At 43.8% G+C, this 10,611-nt stretch overlaps 1 long non-coding RNA gene across 2 annotated transcripts; it reads right to left on the reverse strand.

Annotated features, from left to right (window-relative positions):
* Positions 1-491: 491 nt before the first annotated feature.
* On the reverse strand, positions 492-6,825 carry LOC141277717 (uncharacterized). 2 transcript variants are annotated; one of them, XR_012329479.1, is made up of 5 exons: positions 6,744-6,825; positions 5,172-5,253; positions 3,599-3,680; positions 2,021-2,102; positions 492-528 (listed from the first exon to the last, which is right to left on the reverse strand). It is a non-coding gene; the product is annotated as an uncharacterized lncRNA (long non-coding RNA). The 2 variants fall into 2 exon arrangements; XR_012329478.1 differs by lacking the exon at positions 3,599-3,680.
* Positions 6,826-10,611: the final 3,786 nt, after the last annotated feature.

The raw sequence follows: 10,611 nt of genomic DNA on the forward strand, positions 1-10,611 counted from the left end.
CAAAAAGGGCGTATGCGTTTTTTTTCCTGATATATTCAGGAAAAAACGCATACGCCCTTTTGTCCAACCAAGCAAGCTTGCAAAGGAAATCTGCACTACAATGAAGTCTCACTTCCCCCCGGTCAAAAGGGCCATCTGAAAAAAGTGTAAAATCCAGAAAGGCAGGACAGGCCATGGAGAACTGGGAGCCTTGTTATGCTGATGGGCGGGATGTAAATTGCCAACAACTCGGGAGAAGTGTATGGTGTTTCCTGAAACATCTAAAAAACAAAGCAACAGAGACCTAGGGCACTTCCACTTATGGTCCTATAGCTTAGGGAAATTAAAATCAAAAAGACACAGCCACCCCAAAGTTTGGACGGCTCTGTTTACAAGAACCTCGTTTACAGTACAAGTTCACATCGCAGAAAGTGAAAAATGGATAAAGAAGTTGTGGTATTTACTTACAAAGCAATATCACTCAGCAATGAAATCTGTGTCATCAGGCCCTAGCAGCACAATGAGTGGATTCAGGTATGATGATTCTAACTGAAATAAGTCACACAGAAAAAGAAACATCATAAGATATCAGTAATACACGGAATGTAAACTTGGCTACACAGGAACTGAATTACAGAACAGAACAGGGTCTCAAATTTAGAAAACCAACTTATGCTTGCTTAAGGGGAAGGGTGAGTTTGCTGCATAAAACCAGAGATTGAAATGAGCACAGATAAAGTTCCTTAAGCCAAATATGGAATAGACAAGAGCTACTCCTTGCTCAACGAAATGGACTCAACACCGCATATTAAACGCCTAAGAATGTACCTGACTAGTAAGTATCTTAAAACCTATGGATTGCTATGTCTCCGAAAGAGAATCAAGCATGTGTACAGGGGCATAAACGCAGCAGTGATAGGATTGGAGAGGTTCGGTGAGCAAATGAAGACCCTTTGAAGTCATATTGCATGGTACCCATTCCACGGGTTTCAACTACCCAGGTTTAAGGTATTCTTCCTTCAGCTAAATCATGCATGTGGAACCCAGAGTATGATCAACCATGTGATCGGGAGACGTGTTCAAATATGTCTCAGTTTTCCTCCCCTGGTACTCGGGTGCAACATTCCAGACGCTTTACTAACACTCTCCCCACTTGGAGAGTCAGCGCCTTTAACCTCCTGTTTGGCCCAGTTTGCAATTTCTGCGGAAGATGAACAGGAATAGCGAGAACCAATGAGAGACTAGCTGGAGGTGTCTGGACGGGCAAATTTAATTCTCATTTCCCACCAGGAAGAGGAATTAACCAAAGGCTCAGCGTGCCGTGCCGGAACCAGATTAGGGCCTGAAGCCATCCTGCGGTGTTGCGGCCAGGTCACAAGAAAGCGAGTTGAAGAAAGGAGCTCAGGGGCACTGTAATTCACAAACCTGCAGAGTTATAAATGACAGCTATCGTCCAAAAATAGACTGAAGTAAGGCTGCCAAGAGGACTTGAAAGCGGGGCAGAATTGCAGGAAACCGATTTCAGGAGGTAGACTGGAATTGCATTGAAAGCATAGGAAAAGAGGCAGAACGTCCACAATGATGCACTTGGCCAAAAAGGGCGTATGCGTTTTTTCCTGAATATATTCAGGAAAAAACGCATACGCCCTTTTTGGCCAACCAAGCAAGCTTGCAAAGGAAATCTGCACTACAATGAAGTCTCACTTCCCCCGGTCAAAAGGGCCATCTGAAAAAAGTGTAAAATCCAGAAAGGCAGGACAGGCCATGGAGAACTGGGAGCCTTGTTATGCTGATGGGCGGGATGTAAATTGCCAACAACCACTCGGGAGAAGTGTATGGTGTTTCCTGAAACATCTAAAAAACAAAGCAACAGAGCCTAGGGCACTTCCACTTATGGTCCTATAGCTTAGGGAAATTAAAATCAAAAAGACACAGCCACCCCAAGTTTGGAACGGCTCTGTTTACAAGAACCTCGTTTACAGTACAAGTTCAACATCGCAGAAAGTGAAAAATGGATAAAGAAGTTGTGGTATTTACTTACAAAGCAATATCACTCAGCAATGAAATCTGTGTCATCAGGCCCTTAGCAGCACAATGAGTGGATTCAGGTATGATGATTCTAACTGAAATAAGTCACACAGAAAAAGAAACATCATAAGATATCAGTAATACACGGAATGTAAACTTGGCTACACAGGAACTGAATTACAGAACAGAACAGGGTCTCAAATTTAGAAAACCAACTTATGCTTGCTTAGGGGAAAGGTGAGTTGGGGTGCTGCATAAAACCAGAGATTGAAATGAGCACAGATAAAGTTCCTTAAGCCAAATATGGAATAGACAAGAGCTACTCCTTGCTCAACGAAATGGACTCAACACCGCATATTAAACGCCTAAGAATGTACCTGACTAGTAAGTATCTTAAAACCTATGGATTGCTATGTCTCCGAAAGAGAATCAAGCATGTGTACAGGGGCATAAACGCAGCAGTGATAGGATTGGAGAGGTTCGGTGAGCAAATGAAGACCCTTTGAAGTCATATTGCATGGTACCCATTCCACGGGTTTCAACTCTCCAGGTTTAAGGTATTCTTCCTTCAGCTAAAACATGCATGTGGAACCCAGAGTATGATCAACCATGTGATCGGGAGACGTGTTCAAATATGTCTCAGTTTTCGTACCCTGGTACTCGGGTGCAACATTCCAGACGCTTTACTAACACTCTCCCGACTTGGAGAGTCAGCCCCTTTAACCTCCTGTTTGGCCCAGTTTGCAATTTCTGCGGAAGATGAACAGGAATAGCGAGAACCAATGAGAGGCTAGCTGGAGGTGTCTGGACGGGCAAATTTAACTCTCATTTCCCACCAGGAAGAGGAAATAACCAAAGGCTCAGCGTGCCGTGCCGGAACCAGATTAGGGCCTGAAGCCATCCTGCGGTGTTGCGGCCAGCTCACAAGAAAGCGAGTTGAAGAAAGGAGCTCAGGGGCACTGTAATTCACAAACCTGCAGAGTTATAAATGACAGCTATCGTCCAAAAATAGACTGAAGTAAGGCTGCCAAGAGGACTTGAAAGCGGGGCAGAATTGCAGGAAACCGATTTCAGGAGGTAGACTGGAATTGCATTGAAAGCATAGGAAAAGAGGCAGAACGTCCACAATGATGCACTTGGCCAAAAAGGGCGTATGCGTTTTTTCCTGAATATATTCAGGAAAAAACGCATACGCCCTTTTTGGCCAACCAAGCAAGCTTGCAAAGGAAATCTGCACTACAATGAAGTCTCACTTCCCCCCGTCAAAAGGGCCATCTGAAAAAAGTGTAAAATCCAGAAAGGCAGGACAGGCCATGGAGAACTGGGAGCCTTGTTATGCTGATGGGCGGGATGTAAATTGCCAACAGACACTCGGGAGAAGTGTATGGTGTTTCCTGAAACATCTAAAAAACAAAGCAACAGAGCCTAGGGCACTTCCACTTATGGTCCTATAGCTTAGGGAAATTAAAATCAAAAAGACACAGCCACCCCAAAGTTTGGAACGCCTCTGTTTACAAGAACCTCGTTTACAGTACAAGTTCAACATCGCAGAAAGTGAAAAATGGATAAAGAACTTGTGGTATTTACTTACAAAGCAATATCACTCAGCAATGAAATATGTGTCATCAGGCCCTTAGCAGCACAATGAGTGGATTCAGGTATGATGATTCTAACTGAAATAAGTCACACAGAAAAAGAAACATCATAAGATATCAGTAATACACGGAATGTAAACTTGGCTACACAGGAACTGAATTACAGAACAGAACAGGGTCTCAAATTTAGAAAACCAACTTATGCTTGCTTAAGGGTAAAGGTGAGTTGGGGTGCTGCATAAAACCAGAGATTGAAATGAGCACAGATAAAGTTCCTTAAGCCAAATATGGAATAGACAAGAGCTACTCCTTGCTCAACGAAATGGACTCAACACCGCATATTAAACGCCTAAGAATGTACCTGACTAGTAAGTATCTTAAAACCTATGGATTGCTATGTCTCCGAAAGAGAATCAAGCATGTGTACAGGGGCATAAACGCAGCAGTGATAGGATTGGAGAGGTTCGGTGAGCAAATGAAGACCCTTTGAAGTCATATTGCATGGTACCCATTCCACGGGTTTCAAATCCCAGGTTTAAGGTATTCTTCCTTCAGCTAAAACATGCATGTGGAACCTAGAGTATGATCAACCATGTGATCGGGAGACGTGTTCAAATATGTCTCAGTTTTCATACCCTGGTACTCGGGTGCAACATTCCAGACGCTTTACTAACACTCTCCCCACTTGGAGAGTCAGCGCCTTTAACCTCCTGTTTGGCCCAGTTTGCAATTTCTGCGGAAGATGAACAGGAATAGCGAGAACCAATGAGAGACTAGCTGGAGGTGTCTGGACGGGCAAATTTAACTCTCATTTCCCACCAGGAAGAGGAATTAACCAAAGGCTCAGCGTGCCGTGCCGGAACCAGATTAGGGCCTGAAGCCATCCTGCGGTGTTGCGGCCAGGTCACAAGAAAGCGAGTTGAAGAAAGGAGCTCAGGGGCACTGTAATTCACAAACCTGCAGAGTTATAAATGACAGCTATCGTCCAAAATAGACTGAAGTAAGGCTGCCAAGAGGACTTGAAAGCGGGGCAGAATTGCAGGAAACCGATTTCAGGAGGTAGACTGGAATTGCATTGAAAGCATAGGAAAAGAGGCAGAACGTCCACAATGATGCACTTGGCCAAAAGGGCGTATGCGTTTTTTCCTGAATATATTCAGGAAAAAACGCATACGCCCTTTTTGGCCAACCAAGCAAGCTTGCAAAGGAAATCTGCACTACAATGAAGTCTCACTTCCCCCGGTCAAAAGGGCCATCTGAAAAAAGTGTAAAATCCAGAAAGGCAGGACAGGCCATGGAGAACTGGGAGCCTTGTTATGCTGATGGGCGGGATGTAAATTGCCAACAACACTCGGAGAAGTGTATGGTGTTTCCTGAAACATCAAAAAACAAAGCAACAGAGCCTAGGGCACTTCCACTTATGGTCCTATAGCTTAGGGAAATTAAAATCAAAAAGACACAGCCACCCCAAAGTTTGGAACGGCTCTGTTTACAAGAACCTCGTTTACAGTACAAGTTCAACATCGCAGAAAGTGAAAAATGGATAAAGAAGTTGTGGTATTTACTTACAAAGCAATATCACTCAGCAATGAAATCTGTGTCATCAGGCCCTTAGCAGCACAATGAGTGGATTCAGGTATGATGATTCTAACTGAAATAAGTCACACAGAAAAAGAAACATCATAAGATATCAGTAATACACGGAATGTAAACTTGGCTACACAGGAACTGAATTACAGAACAGAACAGGGTCTCAAATTTAGAAAACCAACTTATGCTTGCTTAGGGTAAAGGTGAGTTGGGGTGCTGCATAAAACCAGAGATTGAAATGAGCACAGATAAAGTTCCTTAAGCCAAATATGGAATAGACAAGAGCTACTCCTTGCTCAACGAAATGGACTCAACACCGCATATTAAACGCCTAAGAATGTACCTGACTAGTAAGTATCTTAAAACCTATGGATTGCTATGTCTCCGAAAGAGAATCAAGCATGTGTACAGGGCATAAACGCAGCAGTGATAGGATTGGAGAGGTTCGGTGAGCAAATGAAGACCCTTTGAAGTCATATTGCATGGTACCCATTCCACGGGTTTCAACTCCCAGGTTTAAGGTATTCTTCCTTCAGCTAAAACATGCATGTGGAACCAGAGTATGATCAACCATGTGATCGGGAGACGTGTTCAAATATGTCTCAGTTTTCCTACCCTGGTACTCGGGTGCAACATTCCAGACGCTTTACTAACACTCTCCCCACTTGGAGAGTCAGTCCCTTTAACCTCCTGTTTGGCCCAGTTTGCAATTTCTGCGGAAGATGAACAGGAATAGCGAGAACCAATGAGGACTAGCTGGAGGTGTCTGGACGGGCAAATTTAACTCTCATTTCCCACCAGGAAGAGGAATAACCAAAGGCTCAGCATGCCGTGCCGGAACCAGATTAGGGCCTGAAGCCATCCTGCGGTGTTGCGGCCAGCTCAAAGAAAGCGAGTTGAAGAAAGGAGCTCAGGGGCACTGTAATTCACAAACCTGCAGAGTTATAAATGACAGCTATCGTCCAAAATATACTGAAGTAAGGCTGCCAAGAGGACTTGAAAGCGGGGCAGAATTGCAGGAAACCGATTTCAGGAGGTAGACTGGAATTGCATTGAAAGCATAGGAAAAGAGGCAGAACGTCCACAATGATGCACTTGGCCAAAAAGGGCGTATGCGTTTTTTCCTGAATATATTCAGGAAAAAACGCATACGCCCTTTTTGGCCAACCAAGCAAGCTTGCAAAGGAAATCTGCACTACAATGAAGTCTCACTTCCCCCCGGTCAAAAGGGCCATCTGAAAAAAGTGTAAAATCCAGAAAGGCAGGACAGGCCATGGAGAACTGGGAGCCTTGTTATGCTGATGGGCGGGATGTAAATTGCCAACAGACACTCGGGAGAAGTGTATGGTGTTTCCTGAAACATCTAAAAAACAAAGCAACAGAGCCTAGGGCACTTCCACTTATGGTCCTATAGCTTAGGGAAATTAAAATCAAAAAGACACAGCCACCCCAAAGTTTGGAACGGCTCTGTTTACAAGAACCTCGTTTACAGTACAAGTTCAACATCGCAGAAAGTGAAAAATGGATAAAGAAATTGTGGTATTTACTTACAAAGCAATATCACTCAGCAATGAAATCTATGTCATCAGGCCCTTAGCAGCACAATGAGTGGATTCAGGTATGATGATTCTAACTGAAATAAGTCACACAGAAAAAGAAACATCATAAGATATCAGTAATACACGGAATGTAAACTTGGCTACACAGGAACTGAATTACAGAACAGAACAGGGTCTCAAATTTAGAAAACCAACTTATGCTTGCTTAAGGGTAAAGGTGAGTTGGGGTGCTGCATAAAACCAGAGATTGAAATGAGCACAGATAAAGTTCCTTAAGCCAAATATGGAATAGACAAGAGCTACTCCTTGCTCAACGAAATGGACTCAACACCGCATATTAAACGCCTAAGAATGTACCTGACTAGTAAGTATCTTAAAACCTATGGATTGCTATGTCTCCGAAAGAGAATCAAGCATGTGTACAGGGGCATAAACGCAGCAGTGATAGGATTGGAGAGGTTCGGTGAGCAAATGAAGACCCTTTGAAGTCATATTGCATGGTACCCATTCCACGGTTTCAACTACCCAGGTTTAAGGTATTCTTCCTTCAGCTAAAACATGCATGTGGAACCCAGAGTATGATCAACCATGTGATCGGGAGACGTGTTCAAATATGTCTCAGTTTTCGTACCCTGGTACTCGGGTGCAACATTCCAGACGCTTTACTAACACTCTCCCGACTTGGAGAGTCAGTCCTTTAACCTCCTGTTTGGCCCAGTTTGCAATTTCTGCGGAAGATGAACAGGAATAGCGAGAACCAATGAGAGACTAGCTGGAGGTGTCTGGACGGGCAAATTTAACTCTCATTTCCCACCAGGAAGAGGAATTAACCAAAGGCTCAGCGTGCCGTGCCGGAACCAGATTAGGGCCTGAAGCCATCCTGCGGTGTTGCGGCCAGGTCACAAGAAAGCGAGTTGAAGAAAGGAGCTCAGGGGCACTGTAATTCACAAACCTGCAGAGTTATAAATGACAGCTATCGTCCAAAAATAGACTGAAGTAAGGCTGCCAAGAGGACTTGAAAGCGGGGCAGAATTGCAGGAAACCGATTTCAGGAGGTAGACTGGAATTGCATTGAAAGCATAGGAAAAGAGGCAGAACGTCCACAATGATGCACTTGGCCAAAAAGGGCGTATGCGTTTTTTCCTGAATATATTCAGGAAAAACGCATACGCCCTTTTTGGCCAACCAAGCAAGCTTGCAAAGGAAATCTGCACTACAATGAAGTCTCACTTCCCCCCGGTCAAAAGGGCCATCTGAAAAAAGTGTAAAATCCAGAAAGGCAGGACAGGGCATGGAGAACTGGGAGCCTTGTTATGCTGATGGGCGGGATGTAAATTGCCAACAGACACTCGGGAGAAGTGTATGGTGTTTCCTGAAACATCTAAAAAACAAAGCAACAGAGCCTAGGGCACTTCCACTTATGGTCCTATAGCTTAGGGAAATTAAAATCAAAAAGACACAGCCACCCCAAAGTTTGGGACGCCTCTGTTTACAAGAACCTCGTTTACAGTACAAGTTCAACATCGCAGAAAGTGAAAAATGGATAAAGAATTTGTGGTATTACTTACAAACAATATCACTCAGCAATGAAATCTATGTCATCAGGCCCTTAGCAGCACAATGAGTGGATTCAGGTATGATGATTCTAACTGAAATAAGTCACACAGAAAAAGAAACATCATAAGATATCAGTAATACACGGAATGTAAACTTGGCTACACAGGAACTGAATTACAGAACAGAACAGGGTCTCAAATTTAGAAAACCAACTTATGCTTGCTTAAGGGGAAGGTGAGTTGGGGTGCTGCATAAAACCAGAGATTGAAATGAGCACAGATAAAGTTCCTTAAGCCAAATATGGAATAGACAAGAGCTACTCCTTGCTCAACGAAATGGACTCAACACCCCATATTAAACGCCTAAGAATGTACCTGACTAGTAAGTATCTTAAAACCTATGGATTGCTATGTCTCCGAAAGAGAATCAAGCATGTGTACAGGGGCATAAACGCAGCAGTGATAGGATTGGAGAGGTTCGGTGAGCAAATGAAGACCCTTTGAAGTCATATTGCATGGTACCCATTCCACGGGTTTCAACTACCCAGGTTTAAGGTATTCTTCCTTCAGCTAAAACATGCATGTGGAACCCAGAGTATGATCAACCATGTGATCGGGAGACGTGTTCAAATATGTCTCAGTTTTCCTCCCCTGGTACTCGGGTGCAACATTCCAGACGCTTTACTAACACTCTCCCCACTTGGAGAGTCAGTCCCTTTAACCTCCTGTTTGGCCCAGTTTGCAATTTCTGCGGAAGATGAACAGGAATAGCGAGAACCAATGAGAGACTAGCTGGAGGTGTCTGGACGGGCAAATTTAACTCTCATTTCCCACCAGGAAGAGGAATTAACCAAAGGCTCAGCGTGCCGTGCCGGAACCAGATTAGGGCCTGAAGCCATCCTGCGGTGTTGCGGCCAGCTCACAAGAAAGCGAGTTGAAGAAAGGAGCTCAGGGGCACTGTAATTCACAAAACCTGCAGAGTTAAATGACAGCTATCGTCAAAAATAGACTGAAGTAAGGCTGCCAAGAGGACTTGAAAGCGGGGCAGAATTGCAGGAAACCGATTTCAGGAGGTAGACTGGAATTGCATTGAAAGCATAGGAAAAGAGGCAGAACGTCCACAATGATGCACTTGCCCAAAAAGGGCGTATGCGTTTTTTCCTGAATATATTCAGGAAAAAACGCATACGCCCTTTTTGGCCAACCAAGCAAGCTTGCAAAGGAAATCTGCACTACAATGAAGTCTCACTTCCCCCTGGTCAAAAGGGCCATCTGAAAAAAGTGTAAATCCAGAAAGGCAGGACAGGCCATGGAGAACTGGGAGCCTTGTTATGCTGATGGGCGGGATGTAAATTGCCAACAGACACTCGGGAGAAGTGTATGGTGTTTCCTGAAACATCTAAAAAAACAAAGCAACAGAGCCTAGGGCACTGCCACTTATGGTCCTATAGCTTAGGGAAATTAAAATCAAAAAGACACAGCCACCCCAAAGTTTGGGACGCCTCTGTTTACAAGAACCTCGTTTACAGTACAAGTTCAATATCGCAGAAAGTGAAAAATGGATAAAGAATTGTGGTATCTTACTTACAATGCAATATCACTCAGCAATGAAATCTATGTCATCAGGCCCTTAGCAGCACAATGAGTGGATTCAGGTATGATGATTCTAAATGAAATAAGTCACACAGAAAAAGAAACATCATAAGATATCAGTAATACACGGAATGTAACTTGGCTACACAGGAACTGAATTACAGAACAGAACAGGGTCTCAAATTTAGAAAACCAACTTATGCTTGCTTAAGGGGAAAGGTGAGTTGGGGTGCTGCATAAACCAGAGATTGAAATGAGCACAGATAAGTTCCTTAAGCTCAAATATGGAATAGACAAGAGCTACTCCTTGCTCAAACGAAATGGACTCAACACCGCATATTAAACGCCTAAGAATGTACCTGACTAGTAAGTATCTTAAAACCTATGGATTGCTATGTCTCCGAAAGAGAATCAAGCATGTGTACAGGGGCATAAACGCAGCAGTGATAGGATTGGAGAGGTTCGGTGAGCAAATGAAGACCCTTTGAAGTCATATTGCATGGTACCCATTCCACGGGTTTCAACTACCCAGGTTTAAGGTATTCTTCCTTCAGCTAAAACATGCATGTGGAACCTAGAGTATGATCAACCATGTGATCGGGAGACGTGTTCAAATATGTCTCAGTTTTCGTACCCTGGTACTCGGGTGCAACATTCCAGACGCTTTACAAACACTCTCCCCACTTGGAGAGTCCGTCCCTTTAACCTCCT

The sequence above is a fragment of the Tursiops truncatus genome, unplaced genomic scaffold (assembly GCF_011762595.2).
Source record: "Tursiops truncatus isolate mTurTru1 unplaced genomic scaffold, mTurTru1.mat.Y mat_scaffold_105_arrow_ctg1, whole genome shotgun sequence".
NCBI classification, from domain to species: domain Eukaryota; kingdom Metazoa; phylum Chordata; class Mammalia; order Artiodactyla; family Delphinidae; genus Tursiops; species Tursiops truncatus.